Below are 19,235 nucleotides of genomic sequence, written 5' to 3' on the forward strand. Positions count from 1 at the left end.
ATAATTGAAATAAATCCTTTTGTGTACTTTTAAGGCAGATGGTGAGCTATTCTCAAGAAATAACACTTGAGGGGGATGGTTGGAGTGGAGGAGGTGATTCTGGTCCATTGAACTCAGAAAGTATGTGTCCTGAAGCTGCTGCTATTAAATACATATCCTGAATCTATAACAGCTCCATTTCCATGACCATTTGCATGGTAAGCTTAGGAAGGCACAGTTTTAGAATCTTATTTATGTAGATTGGAAGGAAAATAACAATCCAAGGTTCCTTCCTGCCCAGAGATTTACATTCTCTACTTCAGAAAGGAAAATGTTATATCATCAGCAAAAATATAATGAAGAGCCACTTAAAATTCTGGTTTCACTGATCATCACATGCATTTGCTTTTGTTTTCCAGTTTTTTGCAAGCTCCAGTGTATGTACATACATTAAAAACATAGATAAATAAGTAGATGATATATTAACATGCACTGAGTCACTTCAGACTGATGTACTGCAGTCCACGAGGTCGCAAAGAGTCAGACATGACTGAGCGATTGAACTGAACTGAACTGGACTGCAGCCCACTAGACCTCTCTGTCCAGGGGATTCTCCAGGCAAGAGTACTGAAATGGGTTGCCATGCCCTCCTCCAGGAGATCTTCCCAACCCAGGGATCGAACCCACGTCTCTTATGTCTTCTGTGTTGGCAGTCCAGTTCTTAACCACTAGTGCAACCTGGGAAGCCTGATATAGTAACAGATATAGGTAATTACTTTGGACATGTGTATTAATCCTGTGTCTGGTGGGATCAACTAATTAGAGCCCTATTCTAAAGCTTCCAAGGTCCACACTTTGACTTTGCTCTGTGGCAGAAATCGTATCCTGTGATACTGGGATTTCTGATAAGAAATATGTACTTAGGCTTCATCCCTTTGCTGACACATAGCTCCTAAAACCCCTGGAATTTCCCAAGTGCTGAGAGTGATCAGAGAGTGGACAGGGAGGCCTGGCATGCTGCAGTCCATGGGGTCCCAAAGAGTCGAACACAACTGAGTGACTGAACTGAACTGAATTGACAGTGATCAAGGTGTCTTTTGTGATGTTAATGAGGTGACTTTGGGAAAGTCCCAAGGTAACCTAAGGACAGGGGACATATCCCTGTGATCTGAGATCTTTCAGCATCACCTCTCACCAACACCACCTCAGAAAATGGGAGAGGAGCTAGAGATGGAGTTCAATCACCAAGGTTCAGTTGTGCCTATGTAATAAAGCCCCTATAAAAATGCCAAAGGACAGAGCTTCTGGATTAAAGACCTCATGGAGGTGTTGGGAGGATGGTGCTCTGAAAAGACATGGATGTCCTGTGCCCTTTCCTTGCTCTATGCATCCGTTTCATCTGGCTGTTTCTGAGTTATGGCCTTTCATAATAAACCAATCATCTGCCATGTGAAATGCTTCCCTGAATTGTGTGAGCCACTCTAGCAAATAATTGAACCCGAGGAGAGGTTCATGGGAATCTCCAATCTATAGATAGTGGTCAGAAGCACAGGTGACAAATGGTGTCTAAAGGCAGGTTGTTGTTCAGTTGCTCAGTCGAACCCAACTCTTTGTGACCCCATGGTCTGCAGCATGCCAAGCTTCCCTGGCCTTCCATGTCTCCAGGAGTTTGCTCAAACTCATGTCCATTGAGTTGATGATGCCATCCAACGTGGAATGTTCAGGTAGACAGTATCAGAGTTGACTTGAATTGTAGGACAAGAGCCAATGTTCTGAGAATTTCTTCTTGTTGATGTGGGCAGTGCCCCAGCCACATTCACACACATACACACTGAAACTGTTCTCAGAACACCTTTCTACACTCTTATCTCCAGTTAGCCAAGTTCTAAATGTAGATAGTGAGTCCCAAGATGAAGAATGTAAGGGACTACCAGTAAAACAGTACAAACCATCCTCACAACTGAGTGAAAAAGATCCCAATACTAGCCTTGCTGAAGGGACATTAAAAGATCTGTTTGGACATGTAACATTTTTATTCGCAAGTCTGTCTATCCGAGGCCCACCATGTGACTTGACTGAATAGCAATTCAGTAACTAAAGAAAAACCAGAAGAAAATACATCCTGGGTGTGGGTCTTGAAGAAGGATAAATTCTGAAGGCTTTCTTATATCATCTCCTCTGGGTTTTTAGAAGGTAAGTTAGATAGATTTTCAGATTAGAAAGTCTTTAGCTCAGAAGGGTCAAAGAGCCCCAGATGGAAAAGACAACTGGTTAGGCTGGGCTTTGTCTGGGCTTCAAGGGTCGAGACCATAAAGAGATGGTTTGTGCCAGTGCATGGTGTGATTTTAGCTACTAGGAGAGAGAGCCAGAGGAACCTGGGGAAAGAAATCTTATCCAGGAACTAAGAGTGTCCCTGACATCAGATTTCTCTAGAACCCTAGAGTAGCTACAGGACCAGGTGAACATCCAGCCAAGGAAGCAAGGGAAAGCCATCCATATCTGAGATGCACAACTAATAATATCTTAGTGAAGGTGTAGATAGATACGGCTCACCAGGAAGCCTCTGGAGATCACAGGTGACTGAAATTCCCTTTGGTGAGTCTTCAGGGATGAAGCGTTAGGAATACCTTAGAGCTGACCTTGGCCGGTCAAAGGAGCTAAAAGCAGAGGAGTGGTTCCCAAAGGTGCACAAGTCAAAAAGAGCTTGGGGGATAGCAGGGACTGGAAGCCAAGGGGGCAGCCTGTATTCAAAGATCCAGTTGTACGATGCAGAGAACAAACATATGCATACCAGAGCAAGGAAAGGAGGGTAGGTAGGTACCAAAGGAGGGTAGGGTGAATTGGAAGACGGGGATTGACATGTGTGCATGCTCAATCACTAAGTCATGTCCAACTCTTTGCAACCCCATGGACTGCAGCCCACTAGGCTCTTCCATCCATGGGATTTCCCAGGCAAGAATACTGGAGTGGGTTGCCATTCCCTTCTCCAGGAGATCTTGCTGACCCAGGGATCAAACCTGCATCTGTTGCATCTCCTGCATTAGCAAGTGGATTCGTTACCACTATCACCTCCTGGGAAGCCCATACATATATGCTACTATGTATAAAACAGATAACTAACAAGAACCTACTGTATCGCACAGGGAACTCAGTGCTCTGTGATGACCTAAATGGGAAAGAAATTCAAAAAGAGAGGGGATATATGTATATGTCCCTGTGAGGGATAGGGAGGCCTCATGTGCTGCAGTCCATGGGGATTGCAAAGAGTTGGACGTGACTTAAGGACTTAGGGAACCACAACAACATGTATGTGTGCAGCTGATTCACTTTGCAGTACAGCAGAAACTCACACAACATGATAAAACAGCTATACTTCAATAAAAATTCATTAGAAAAAGAATTTTGTTGGCAAAGCATAGGTAACTTGTTAAAAGCATAAACAACAACAAGAAAAATAAAGAGTTGTGGTGAAAGAGGCTATCACTATTCCCAGTAACACTACACAAAAGCCCAGTGATAAAACCATCCCTTCAGTGCTTGTAGAACCAGGGTCATTTATGGGAACTCAAAACATTCTGGTAAGGACCTTCATAACTAAAAAGAAGGGCAGAGCACCATTCAGGAACTTGCATCCAGAATGGCCTCAAGTAGTTGGCAAACTTCTGAGAGGCAGAGATATTTTAACTTCCCTGTTGTCCTGAACAAAGAACTGATCGCACTGATGACAATGGCTCTCGTATGGCCTGGGCAAACACATCAGGGCCAAGAGATTTGCATGCATGTCCATCCTGCTTGGATTTACACATTGAGAAGGGTCTTAGTGGATTGCTAGCATCCGCTGAGAGTTCTCCACCACCTGTCATGGGAGTGCTTGCATCCACAAGCTGTCTTGAGTCAGAGACAGAGCAACAGGGTAAATAAAGCTGGCTGAGGCAATAGCAAACAGCACGACCAGTGCAAATGCATGAGCACAGCAGCATGTTGCTCCAGCAGCCTCAACAGCTGGCCAGTTGTGAGCTGCAAAGAAAGGAATGAAAGAGGAGTATATCCTGGATAAGACTCTTTAAAAAAAAAATTATTATTGATGTGGACCATTTTTAAAGTCTTTATTGAACTTGTTACAATATTGTTTTTATGTTCTTGGGTTCTTTGGCCGTGAGGCATGTGGGTGCTTAGCTCCTCGACCGGAAATTGGATCCACACCCCCTGCAACAGAAGTTGAAGTCTTAGCCACTGGACCACCAGGGAAGTCGTGCGGACAAGATTCTGATGTGCCGAAAGAAGACAGCAGAGGCAGCAGCCTTGGAAATCTCACTCCAGTTCTGATGTTAGAAGACCAGGCCATAAAACTGGGGGAGTTGTTCCTCCATAATGAAAGAGAAATCCAAATAATTGAATAAGGCAACTGAAGAAAGCAATTAAATGCAGTGCTTCAGGATAGACATCAAGGCCATTAATAGCAATTAATGCCTTTTCTTCGTAGTCTTCTGTAAGGGTATTGTAATTTCTATATGGTAAAATAATCTATTTTTTCACTTCATTAATCAGAAAACATGATCATTGTGATCCAAAAAAGTGGCCTCATTTTATTTCCAAGCCAAGATTTAACTGCAAGTGCTTACAAGGAGGCCCCATTTTCTCAAGGCTTTATCGCAGTTAAAAGACATACTACAGCCCATTAGTCCGCAGGCTGTGGATTATTATAATAAATACTTAAAACCACTTATCAAAATAAAGAACCAAAACACCCTCTGCCATGCACCGGGCCTGATTTTTTAATCAGAGCCTCTCACTCGCTAATTGGAAGTACTCGGGACTCCAAATAATTCGTCTTATCGTTGGTGAGAATTAAAAAGGTTTTACACTGGAGATGTTTTAACATTTCTCCCAACTAGGTCACCCTCATTAGACTAGCTTTGAAGCTTCTATTACACTTTCCTTCTTATATGTCAATGCAAAAAAGGAACAATAACACTGGCCCCTGCAGCCGATGATTTAAGCGGCTATTCCATATGAAGTCTACCGTACACGTAGTCATGTGCTAGGGGAAAGAAAATAAATATCCTCCAGAAGACTATTAAAGCCACTTGATTTTATTTATTTTGAAATCTACAAATGCCTGCTTGAAAAGCTGGTTGGCTTATTTGGTCTGTTTAGGAACTTATTTACAGGATGTTAAAGAGACGTGGCTCAGCTGGTAAAGTATCCGCCCACAATGTGAGAGACCTGGGTTCGATCCCTGGGTTGGGAAGATCCCCTGGAGAAGAAAATTGCAACCCACCCCAGTATCCTTGCCTGGGAAATGCCATGAACAGAGGACCCTGGTGGGCTACAGTCCATAGGGCTGCAAAAGAGTCAGACATGTCTTAGTAACTAAACAACAGCAACAAAGAGAGATTAGACACGAGAGAAGGATTGTCAGTAGATGTGTTTGCCTTTTATAAAAAAAATTATTGGGGAAACATCATCCTACCTAGAGTCCCAGACCTTACTTTCTGCATAGGATCTTTCTGAGTCTCACAAAGCAACAGCAGACAACAATGAAAGACATCAAAGGCCCGTGGGGAGAGGAGGACATGGACAGGGGGCCCTGGGAAGAGACAGGAAAATATTCATTTCCTCTGAGGGCGAAGGGGAGGAACTGTGAACACTGATTGCGTCAAATGGTCAAAAGAGTCTCCATAAACCAGATAACGGAGGGACAAGCCTCCAACACAGCACTTTCTGCTGCCCTGGGCTCACAGTTCTCTGAATGACCCATGAAGATAGCTAGCTGCTTAACCATGCAGAGATGGACATATTGAAGTTAACCCTCTACTCTCAATCAACATTCTGTTTGAAACTCCAAAGAAAATCAGTTTCAAACCTCCCAGAACCCCACCATCTGCCAGTCCTTTGAATGAGAGCAAAGGTGGCCCACTCTGTGGGCTGAGATAATTTGCTTTTAAGGCTTAGTTAATTAGGAAAGTTGTCTCATTATCAACTAAGTGTCTTTCATACAGCTCAAATGAACTGACTCAGAAGATTCATCTCAGAAATGAGGCCAGGGCCAGAAAACCCAATTATTATTCATCAATGGTCCCATTTTTAGAAGTATTGATGAATGAAAAAGTCTTGACTTTTACTGGAGACACAACATACTCACAGAGCCCAAAGGAAGAGAGTAAATAAAGAAAAACTCAGAGAAAAAAAGTGTTAGTGTTTGGCAACGCTTCTGTTCTCCTTTCTGAGCCTAAGATATATTTATTGAGTTGGTCCAAAAGCTCAGGTTTTATGGAAAACGTAAACATTTTGTGATGTGATGCTTGGGTGTTCAGTGGTGTCTGACTCTTTGTGACCCCATGGACTGTAGCCCGCCAGGCTCCTCTGTCACTGGAATTCTCCAGGCAAGAATACTGGAGTGGCTTGCCATTTCCTGTTCCAGGGGATCTTTCTGACCCCCTGGAGACAGGGGTGGAACAGCATGGATGGGTTGGAGACAGGGATTGAAGCCTGTCTCTTCCATCTCCTGCCTTGGTAGATTGATTCTTTACCACTGAGCCACCTGGGAAGCCCCAGTAACATTTTGGCCAACCCAGTACATTCTTTCTTGTTAACTACTCTGAGGCTGCTCCATTCCTAACTACCTCCACCACAATTGCCCATTTATGGACCTCCTGCTAACACTTCCCCATTGAGCGCTGCAGTTACAAAAGGACAAATAAAAGGGACAGAAGTTACTGTCTCTGCAGAATCCAAACGGAAGTAGAAGCTGTCGAGTGCACACTACCTATAGTAGTGAGCAACGTGCAACTTCTGTCCCTGTGTCTCTATCTCTTGACTATTCTTGTCTGTAGTTCTGCTTTGGTTTTATGCGTTAGTTTTGGTTATAGTTTTTATGCATTAGGCTTGGTTTTATGTTAGGTTTTATGTGTTAGGTTAGGTTCGGTTCCACATCTGTTGTGTCTTAAGACATCCAGGAAAGAGTGCCAACATGGAACTCTGATCCAACGTAGTAAGGCCTCTCACTCATCTCCTCTCTTCCTTTTCTCTTAAAATTCTCTCTCTCTCCATTCTTCTCAACCAGAGGCTGGTTCCTCTATTTTCACTACTTATAATGTGTTTGCCTCCCCAAATCCATCTATAGTTTCTCATACTGCTCACCACTGTTGACTCATATTTTTATCCTAACCAGTCTCACTACAAATAGATTCTCTCCATTCCCATAATGTATTTATACATCCTTGTTAAAAACCTCTGTTCCCTGTGTACTTAAAAAGTCTTTCCCCTCCATTCCTTTTCCACGGAGCCACAAACATCTTGAAGACAGGGATTCTGATATGATAATACAGTACAGTGCCTGAATCATAGGAGGTATTCGATACACTTCTGTTGAGTGAAAAACTAAATGTCAGCATATGGGAGGTGGAATCTGTTCTGTCCTTTCATTTAAGTGTCTTTCTCACTCTTTGTGATCAACCACCAGACAGTGATTTGATTGTACAAACATACATTTCTCATGACCATTGTTATCGACTTCTTTGAACTCATTTCTTTATTTATAGAATTATGGAAACTCAGGATTAGATGTGCTCTTAAAGATCTTTTCCAAGCAATATGTACCTTCTCTTATTAAACTCTCCTCTTTTATTTTTTTTTAATTTTTACTTTATTTTACTTTACAATACTGTATTGCTTTTGCCATACATTGACATGAATCAGCCACGGGTGTACATGAGTTTCCAATCCTGAACCCCCCTCCCACCTCCCACCCCATATCATCTCTCTGGATCATCCCCATGCACCAGCCCCAAGCATCCTATATCCTGTATCGAACATAGACTGGCAATTCATTTCTTACATGATAGTATACATGTTTCAATGCCATTCTCCCAAATCATCCCACCCTCTTCCTCTCCCTCAGAGTCCAAAAGTCCATTCTAAACATCTGTGTCTCTTTTGCTGTCTCACATACAGGGTCATCATTACCATCTTTCTAAATTCCATATATATGTGTTAGTATACTATATTGGTGTTTTTCTTTCTGGCTTACTTCACTCTGTATCATCGGCTCCAGTTTCATCCATCTCATTAGAACTGATTCAAATGTGTTCTTTTTAATGGCTGAGTAATACTCCATTGTGTATATGTACCACAGCTTTCTTATCCATTCATCTGCTGATGGACATCTAGGTTGTTTCCATGTCCTGGCTATTATAAACAGTGCTGCGATGAACATTGGGGTACATGTGTCTCTTTCAATTCTGGTTTCCTCGGTGTGTATGCCCAGCAGTGGGATTGCTAGGTCATATGGCAGTTCTATTTGCAATTTTTTTAAGGAATCTCCACACTGTTCTCCATAGTGGCTGTACTAGTTTGCATTCCCATCAACAGTGTAAGAGGGTTCCCTTTTCTTCACACCCTCTCCAGCATTTATTGCTTGCAAACTTTTGGATCACAGCCATTCTGACTGGTGTGAAATGGTACCTCATTGTGGTCTTGATTTGCATTTCTCTGATAATGAGTAATGTTGAGCATCTTTTCTTGTGTTTGTTAGCCATCCGTATGTCTTCTTTGGAGAAATGTCTATTTAGTTCTTTGGCCCATTTTCTGATTGGGTCATTTATTATTCTGGAATTGAGCTGCATAAGTTGCTTGTATATTTTTGAGATTAGTTGTTTGTCAGTTGCTTCATTTGCTATTATTTTCTCCCATTCCGAAGGCTGTCTTTTCACCTTGCTTATAGTTTCCTTTGTTGTGCAGAAGCTTTTAATTTTAATTAGATTCCATTTGTTTATTTTTGCTTTTATGTCCAATATTCTGGGAGGTGGATCATAGAGGATCCTGCTGTGATTTATGTCAGAGAGTGTTTTGCCTATGTCCTCCTCTAGGAGTTTTACAGTTTCTGGTCTTACATTTAGATCTTTAATCCATTTTGTAAACTCTCCTCTTTTAAACTAAAGAAAGAAAAACTTGCCTGATTGCTTTCTTCTTAAAGAAGGCACAAACTTTTGGACATTTGAGAAAATCTTAGGAGTTAGAGTGTAACTGGGAAAATGGAGGTTGTTCATATATGTTTGGCTCTAAAGCTAGAACGTCTGGACTCAAACCCAGCTTTGACACTTAATGATCAATGTAACCTTGAGTATGGTACACAATCTCCATTTTCTCATTGCTAAGATAAACATAAAAATAAACTCGGCCTCTTAGAGCTCTTATGGGGTTCATGAAGATAAAGCATGTACTAATGAGGGCCCCTTTCACCTTGTAGGCACAGTGGAAGCACTCAGCCTTGGTTCTCAGTACTGTTATTATTAAGCTGTAGCCACGTTCCTCATATCACTAAGAACAGGCCCATCAAAAGAAACACAAAGAGGTGTTAACACGTTTACTCATTTTTTTCATTGCAGCACTACTTTTTTAACTTTTTATTTTGTATTGAGGTAAAGCCAAGACCCACTGGAAAAGACCCTGATGCTTGGAAAGATTAAGGGCAGGTGGAGAAGGGGACAGCAGAGGATGAGATGGTTGGATGGAATCACTGACTCAATGGACATGAGTTTGAGCAAACTCTGGAGATAGTGAAGGACAGGGAAGCCTGGCATACTGCAGATCACAGGGTTGCAAAGAGTCAAACACAACTTAGCAACTGAACAACAACGACAATGTAGCCAATTAATGAACAAGGCTGAGACAGTTTCAGTGAACAGCCAATGGACTCAGCCATACATGTACATGTATCCATTCTCTTTCAAATTCCCCTCCCATCCAGCCTGCCACATAACACTGAGCAAAGTTCCCTTTGCTACCCAGTAGGACCTTGTTGGTCACCCATTTTAAATACAGCAGTGTGTACATATGGATCCCAAACATTGTGGGGTCTCAGTTCCTTGACCAGGGATTGAACCTGTGCCATGGCAATGAAAGCCCAGAATCCTAACCACTGGGCTACCAGGGAACTCCCAAAACATGTTTATTCCTCCACCTTGCCATACAAGCATGAACACTCATACCCTCCTCTCCACTCACTACAGAAAAGCTTCCTTTGTGTTGATGCAAAGAGAATCTCCAGAGGCTTTCACCTCCTGGGTACCTTAAACATACTTAAAATTTCCCTGCTTCGGTTCTCTGGGTCCCCCAGTCTGTTATCTTTCCCCATCCTATAATAATAGCTCATAATTATAGGTAATATTTATGGCATGCTTACAATGCATTTTACAAATTTTTAACTTATTTAGTCCTCAAAATCACACTTAGAAAGGCACAATTGTTATATCATCAGATTATTAACCTATTTTTCAAATTAAGAAACTGAAGCAAAGAGAGGTTAATTTGCCCCAAATTATATTTAGGGTTAAAAGATGAAGTAAAATGCAAAAATGCCAAATGAAAAAGGCATTAAAATAAAAATGCTTTAAAACAGTGGCAAATACCCAGGAGGGCCAGGGAGCTTGTCTTTAAGAAAAATTACTGAATTATACTAAAATATGTACAAACCCTTTCCCAAAATTCTGCAAAAGATCATAATGAACCATAAGGTAGAAAATTTTGAGGCTTTCTGCAATTAAACGAGCAAGTTTAGACAAAATTCTGCAAAGAGAAAAATGGGGGAAAAAAAAGGAAGGAAGGAAGGGATGAGAAAAGAGAGAAAGCAGGGCAGGGAAGAAAAATAACCATTGTGTGCAAGATATCTTTTCTGAAGAGCTGAACTGTATGATTTATTCATGTGCTACATTCTTTTGTCTCTGTTTCCACTGCACCCTCTGGGGAGATTCCAGTCTTTCTCTGTTCCTGTTCTATGGACATCTGAGACATGTTTCACCCTGCAGTCTGTCTTCAATCTCTGTTCCTTCATTCACTGAAGACACTACCAAACATTCAGGACTCAGCTCAGAAGGACCTATGACTTTCCTCTTCCTGAATATCCCCTCCCCACTGAGTTCACCTCAACGTTCAGCCTCTTAGATCCCACCCATCTGAATCCAGTTCTCACCTGTGGGCCCTCTCTGCTCTGGCCCACACTCCCTTTTCTTGTGTCAGGATTAACACAGCTAAACTGCTCTTTTGGAGTCCAGAGCACCCTTCACTTCCACGCTCCGCTGCTGCAGCCAGAGGGCTATTTTTGTGTCTACACACACCAAAAAGTTATGACCAACCTAGACAGCATATTAAAAAGCAGAGATATTACTTTGCCAACAAAAATCCACTTAGTCAAGTCTATGGTTTTTTCAGTAGTCATGTATGGATGTGAGAGTTGAACTATAAAGAAAGCTGAGCGCCGAAGAATTGATGCTTTGGAACTGTGGTGTTGGAGGATACCCTTGAGAGTCCCTTGGACTGCAAGGAGATCCAACCAGTCCATCCTAAAGGAGATCAGTCCTGGGTGTTCATTGGAAGGACTGATGCTGAAGCTGAAACTCCAATACTTTGGCCACCTGATGCGAAGAGCTGACTCATTTGAAGAGACCCCTCATTTGAAAGACTGAAGGTGGGCGGAGAAGGGGATGGCAGAGGATGAGATGATTAGATGGCATCACCAACTCAATGGCTATGAGTTTGGGTAAACTCTGGGAGTTGGTAATGGACAGGGAGGCCTGGTGTGCTACAGTCCATGGGGTCACAAAGAGCTGGACACGACTGAGCAACTGAACTGACTGAACACACACCAAGTCCATCACCATCACCAACAGCTCCTCCACTCCTGCTGTGGGTCTCAGGGTTAGCCCATACTTTCCCCTCCAGGCTTATTTCACAACCCTCTCCCTCTCACTCTGTGCTCCAACCTCCAGAACCTCCCTTCCAACTGCTCAGACTCATCATACTCACCCCTGCCTCAAGCATCTGCAGATGTCCATGCTATTTCCCCTCACGGTCTTCTCTCGGCTCCACTGCCCTTTCCCTGGCCTTTGCCAACTACCTTCGAGATCTCACTGAAGGCCTCCCCAGTGGCTCAGCGGTAAAGAGTCCACCTGCAATGCAGGAGATGCAGGAGACTGGTGTTTCGATCCCTGGGTCAGGAAGAGCCCCTGGAGGAGGGCATGGCAACCCACTCCAGTGTTCTTGCCTGGAGAACCCCCATGGAAAGAGGAGCCTGGCGGGCTGCAGTCTATAGGGCCGCAAGAATCAGGCAGGACTGACGTGGCCGAGCACACAAGCACAGGTACCTTCTTAAGGAGTCCTTGAACTTCCAGGCTGGAGCCTGCTCTGATACTTGTTTCTTTCATTTCTACAAGACTTTCTTTTCCTTCTGAGCACTAACCTCAGTCTATGATTATACATTCACTTCTTTGAGTGTTTTGTTGGAAGTCCTGCTCGTTCCATCCACTGATTGTCCGCCATTCTCATTATGTCAGTCGACTCTGTCAGTTCAGTTCAGTCGCTCAGTCGTGTCCGACTCTGCGACACCATGAACCGCAGGACGCCAGGCCTCCCTGTCCATCACCAACTCCTGGAGCTTACCCAAACTCATGTGCATCAAGTCAGTGATGCCATCCAATCATCTCATCCTCTGTCGTCCCCTTCTCCTCCTGTCCTCAATCTTTCCCAGCATCAGGGTCTTTTCCAATGAGTCAGTGCTTCACATCAGGTGGCCAAAATATTAGAGTTTCAGCTTCAACATCTGTACCTGCCACACATGCAGAGTTCGTGGCCTGAATGAATGGTTTCAGCTCAGAATCACAGCAAACCTAATTGTTGGGCCATGAGGACACACAGTTAGTGTAGTCACAAGCTCTGGCCCCAGTTTTAGAAACCAGCTTACTCAAACCTGACGGGCATGATTTTCTATACCCCCCCATGCCACCACCTCCATCCAGACAAATGCTGACCCTCATTTCTACAGACTCATAGAAAGGCAATTGTTTTGCAAAATCAGATTTTTTCTGGGTACCAAAGACTCACTTGGCTACTGGATCCCTGTAAATGCAATTTTGTTGTTAAAGAAGTGAGTTAATTAGGAAAGATTCGTTTTTGATACATTATAATGAAGGAAATTTCTACACCTCTTCAAAAAAAAAAAAAAAAACACCATCTGGTACAAATATAAAGAAAACTCACCCTGCTAATGACATGTGCAAACATGAATAATGAAACCTCTAGGGAAGCAGAAAATCTCTCTCTGTGAGTAAGGAGTTTTAGGAAGTCTGCCTTCTTTGAGGAAAGTTTTCCAGGGAAAAGGAAGAGCGGCTTTTCATTCTCAGTGCGTCAATCTGCATTTGAATTAAATGAGAAGACAAAAGAAAGTCCTCCAAGCCATTAGAGATTTCCAATTGCTAAATTTCCTCCAAACTGCATGAAGATAAACAGAACCAGAGTATATGATATTCAGAAAGCATCACAGAAGTTGGCCTCACAGAGCCAAAGAAGACGCCACTACAAAGCAAACATTATCAGGGAAAATAGAACTTCCACCAAAAGCAATAGGCACTGCACTAGAGGTATTAAGACGAAAAATGCTATTCACACAGAAGCCCAGGGTTTGCAGGGACAGACAGCAAGCTGGTGCAGCTTTCGTAGATGGCTGCCACCAGGCGGTCACCGTGGGTATTACAGCTACTTGAAATGCTTTAATTCCAGATTTCCCCCAGAGAAAACTATCTGTTAAAATTCTCAAATCTAGAGATCATGTCCTGGTATGACCGCTCTGTCAAACCATTATTCTGACAAATTATATTTTTTCCCCTTAAAAATGGATTGGGGAGCAAAATAGAGCTCTATTACAGCTAAGATGAACAAGCTTGCCTCATAAAATGTAACTCTATTTTTGTCCCCCCCGCTGTCTCTTAGAATTTATTCAATGAGGCTGGTTTTTATATCCCTGTTTCAGGATGGAAATTCAGGCGGCCTCCTACACTGGTGGTGGGAATGTAAATTGTGGTGCAGTCATTATGGAAAACAGAACAAAGATTCCTTAGAAAACTAAAAATAGAGTTACTATATGATTCAGCAATCCCACTTCTGGACATATATTTGGAAAAGATGAAAACTTTAATTCAGAAACAAACATGCCCCAGTGTTCATAACAGCACTATTTACAATAGCCAAGCAATAGATGGACGGAGGAAGGAGATGCGGCATACTGCTGCTGCTAAGTGGTTTCAGTCATGTCCAGCTCTCTGTGACCCTATGAACTGTAGCCCTCCAGCTTCTCTGTCCACAGGATTCCCCAGGCAAGAATACTAGAGCAAGCTGCCATTTCCTGACCCAGGGATCAAACCCACATCTCTTACATATAAGTTCATTCATATTGTGTTTTAGATTCCATGTGTGATATCATATGATAATTATCTTTCTCTGCCTGACACACTTCACTTAGTATGACAATTTCTAGGTCCATCTATGTTGCTACAAATGGTATTACTTCGTTCTTTTTTATGGTTGAGTACTTCAGCAATACATGAACCATGAACTTCCAGATGTTCAAGCTGGTTTTAAAATAGGCAGAGAAACCAGAGATCAAATTGCCAACATCCACTGGATCAGGGAAAAGGCAAGAGAATACCAGAAAAACATCTATTTCTGCTTTATTGACTATGCCAAAGCCTTTGACTGTATGGATCACAATAAACTGTGGAAAATTCTGAAAGAGATGAAGATACCAGACCACCTGACCTGCCTCTTGAGAAACGTATATGCAGGTCAGGAAGCAACAGTTAGAACTGGACATGGAACAACAGACTGGTTCCAAATAGGAAAAGCAGTACGTCAAGGCTGTATATTGTCACCCTGCTTATTTAACTTCTATGCAGAGTACATCATGAGAAACGTTGGACTGGAAGAAACACAAGCTGGAATCAAGATTTCTGGGAGAAATATCAATAACCTCAGATATGCAGATGATACCACCCTTATGGCAGAATGTGAAGAGGAACTAAAAAGCCTCTTGATGAAAGTGAAAGAGGAGAGTGAAAAAGTTGGCTTAAAGCTCAACATTCAGAAAACGAAGATCATGGCATCCGGTCCCATCACTTCATGGGAAATAGATGGGGAAACAGTGGAAACAGTGTCAAACTTTATTTTGGGGGGCTCCAAAATCACTGCAGGTGGTGACTGCAGCAGTGAAATTAAAAGACGCTTACTGCTTGGAAGAAAATTTATGACCAACCTAGATAGTATATTCAAAAGCAGAGACATTACTCTGCTAACAAAGGTCCGTCTAGTCAAGGCTATGATTTTTCCAGTGGTCATGTATGGATATGAGAGTTGGACTGTGAAGAAAGCTGAGCACTGAAGAATTGATGCTTTTGAACTGCTGTGTTGGAGAAGACTCTTGAGAGTCCCTTGGACTGCAAGGAGATCCAACCAGTCCATTCTGAAGGAGATCAACCCTGGGATTTCTTTGGAGGGAATGATGCTAAAGCTGAAACTCCAGTACTTTGGCCACCTCATGCGAACAGTTGACCCATTGCAAAAGACTCCAATGCTGAGAGGGATTGGGGGCAGGAGGGAAAGGGGACGACAGAGGATGAGATGGCTGGAGGGCATCACTGACTCAATGCATGTGAGTTTGAGTGAACTCCAGGAGTTGGTGATGGACAGGGAGGCCTGGCATGCTGCGATTCATGGGGTCACAAAGAGTCGGACACGATTGAGGGACTGAACTGAACTGAACACTATATTCCCTGATAGCTCAGTTGGTAAAGAATCCGCCTGCAATACGGGAGACTCCAGTTTGATTCCTGGGTTGGAAAATCTGCTGGAGAAGGGATAGCTATCTACTCCAGTATTCTTGAGCTTCCCTGTGGCTTAGTTGGTAAAGAATCCACCTGCAGTGCAGGAGAACTAGGCTCGATCCCTGAGTTGGGAAGATCCCCTGGAGGAGGAAAGGCTACTCACTCCAGTATTCTGGCCTGGAGAACTCAATGGACTGTATGAGGTCACAAAGAGTCAGACAGGATTGAGCAACTTTCACTTTATACAATATTCCATTGTGAATATATGGAAACTTCCCAGGTAGTACTGGTGGTATAGAACTTGCCTGCCAATGCAGGAGGCTAAGAAATGCTGGTTTGATCCCTAGGTTGGGCAGATCTCCTGGAAAAGGAAATGGTAACCCACTCCAGTGTTCTTGTCTGGAGAATGCCTGGAACAGAGGAGACTGATGGGTTACAGTCCATGGGGCCACAAAGAGTCGGAACAATTGAAGAGACATGGCATGTGTGTACTGGTCAGAATTTCAATCTTGCACTAAGCATTAGTACATTCCAGCATATCCAGAATCCAGCAGAAAGCTGATGCTGGGGAAGAAGAGGGTGTGTTGTCTCTTTTCTAGCTTGGCATTTCTAACCCGTAAGTGATGACAGAGATACCAAGTGAATATTTCATGCAAAAATGGGCACAATAAAAGGACAATATGGACCTAACAGAAACAGAAAATATTAAGAAGAGGTGGCAAGAATATACAGAAGAACTATACAAAAAAGATCTTCATGACCCGGATAATCACAATGGTGTGGTCACTCACTTAGAGCCAGACATCCTGGAATGTGAAGTTAAGTGGGCCTTAGGAAGCATCACTATGAACAAAGCTAATGGAGGTGATAGAATTCCAGCTGATCTACTTCAAATCCTGAAAGATGATGCTGTGAAAGTGCTGCAATCAGTATGCCACCAAATTTGGAAAACTCAGCAGTGGCCACAGGACTGCAAAAGGTCAGTTTTCATTCCAATCCCAAAGAAAGGCAGTGCCAAAGAATGCTCAAACTACCGCACAATTGTGCTCATCTCCCATACTAGCGAAGTAATGCTCAAAATTCTCCAAGCCAGGCTCCAGCAGTACATGAACCATGAACTTCCAGATGATCGATCTGGATTTAGAAAAGGCAGAGGAACAAGAGATCAAATTGCCAATATCCGTTGCATCCTAGAAAAAACAAGATAATTCCAGAAAAACATCTACTTCTGTTTTATTGACTACAATAAAGCCTTTGACAGTGTGGATCACAACAAACTGCGGAAGATTCTTAAAGAGATGGGAATACGTGTCTACCTTACCTGCCTCCTACAAAACCTGTATACAGGTCAAGAAGCAATAGTTAGAACCAGACATGGAACAATGGACTGGTTCCAAGTAGGAAAAGGAGTACATCAAGGCTGTATAGTCACCCTGCTTATTTAGCTTATATGCAGAGTACATCATGCAAAATGCCAGGCTGGATGAAGCACCAGCTGGGATCAAGATTGCCAGGAGAAATATCAATAACTTCAGATATGTAGATGACACCACCCTTATGGCAGAAAGCGAAGAAGAACTAAAGAGCCTCTTGATGAAAGTGAAAGAGGAGAGTGAAAAAGCTACCTTAAAACTCAACAATTAAAAAAAAAAAAACTCAACAATTAAAAACGAAAGGTCATGGCATTCAGTCTCATCACTTCATGGCAATGGAAACAGTGACAGACTTTATTTTCTTGGGCTTCAAAATCACTGCAGATAGTGACTGCAGCCATGAAATTAAACGATTCTTGCTTCTTGGAAGAAAAGCTATGACCAACCTAGATAGCATATTAAAAAGCAGAGACATTACTTTGCTGACAAAAGTCCATATAGTCAAAGCTATAGTTTTTCCAGTAGACATGTATGGATGTGAGAGCTGGACCATAAAGAAGGCTGAGTGATAAAAAATTGATGCTTCTGAACTGTGGTGTTGGAGAAGACTCTTGAGAGAGTCTTGGACTGCAAGGAGATTCAAACAGTCAATCCTAAAGGAAATCAACCCTGAATATTCATTGGAAGGACTGATGCTGAAGCTGAAGCTCCAATACCTTGACCTCTTGATGTGAAGAGTAGACTCATTAGAAAAGACCCTGATGCTGGGAAAGATTGAAGGTAGGAGGAGAAGGGGATGACAGAGGATGAGATGGTTGGATGGCATCACCAACTCAGTGTGCATGAGTTTGAGCAAGTTCTGGGAGATGTTGAAGAAAAGGGAAGCCTGGCATGCTGCAGTCCATGGGTTCAAGGGAGTCAGACACAACTGAGCAACTGAACAACAATTCCAAGTGATGACATTTGAAATGGAGCCTTTGGCAAGTAATTATTAGGTGAGACTTTGAGGGTGTAATCCTTACAATGGGGATTACAGCCCTTCTGGGAAAAGACACCAAAGGGCTTGCTCACTTTTTCTTTCCATGAGTAGGCTCTAAGCAGAGGCCACATGAGAACACAGCAAGAAGGTGGTTGTCTGCAAATCAAAAAGAGAGTCATCCATGCTAGTACCCCGATCTCAGACTTCCACCCTCCGGATGTATGAGAAAACAAATTTCTGTTGTTTAAGCCACCCAGATTATTTGTTGTTTGCTCAGTTGCTCAATCATTTCCGAGCATTTGTGACCCCATGGACTGCAGCACACCAGCCTTCCCTGTCCTTCACTATCTCCTATGGTTTGCTCAAACTCATGTCCATTGGGTTGGTGATGCTATCCAATCAACTCATCCTCTGTCACTCCTTTCTCCTCCTGCCCACAATCTTTTTCAGCATCAGGGTCTTTTCCTGTGAATCAGCTCATTGCATCAAGTGGACAAAGTACCCTTCCTGTGAATATTCAGGGTTGATTTCCCCTACGATTGACAGGTTTGATCTCCTTGCTGTCCAAGGGATTCTTAAGAGTCTTCTCCAGCACCAAAATTCAAAAGCATCAGTTCTTCATGCTAGTAATGGCAGGCTGAGCCAACAAAGAGACTGAGTGAGTGGCACATAGCAAGTGTAAGAAATAGCACAAGTGACCCAGTTCACACCCGTAGGAGAGTGCAAGCTGCTCTGACAAACAGCCCAGCAAGCCTGCAGATCTATAGTTATACATAATTAGACTCCAGTGCAATTGGTTAGGTCAGCCATGACTGTCTTGTTTCCTTTGTTTATATATTCCATCTTCCAGATTCTCATGCAGTTTTCAGAGACACGTGGCCAGGTCACAACGTTCTAATCACAGAGACGAAAAAGGATGTCTTTTTGAAATAATGTTTCTTCACTGATGTGAGAAGAGAAAGCCACAGGAGGGTTTCTCTTCCTGCATGCCCTCTCTTATCCTCAAGTCCCATCTTGAGGCCTAGAATACTTCTGTAGGACGGCAGGCATCTTGCAACAAATAAGCTATAAGTTAAAAAGTCCATTGACTGAAGATGGAGAAGTAGAGGGCTTGCCCAGTGGCTCAGCAGTAAAGAATCCACCTGCAATGCAGGAGATACAGGAGACTTGGGTTTGACCGCTGAGTAGGGAAGATCCCCTGGAGGAGGGCATGGCAACCCACTCCAGTATTCGTGCCTGGAGAATCCTATGGAC

This window comes from Capra hircus, chromosome 1 (assembly GCF_001704415.2).
Source record: "Capra hircus breed San Clemente chromosome 1, ASM170441v1, whole genome shotgun sequence".
Taxonomy (NCBI): domain Eukaryota; kingdom Metazoa; phylum Chordata; class Mammalia; order Artiodactyla; family Bovidae; genus Capra; species Capra hircus.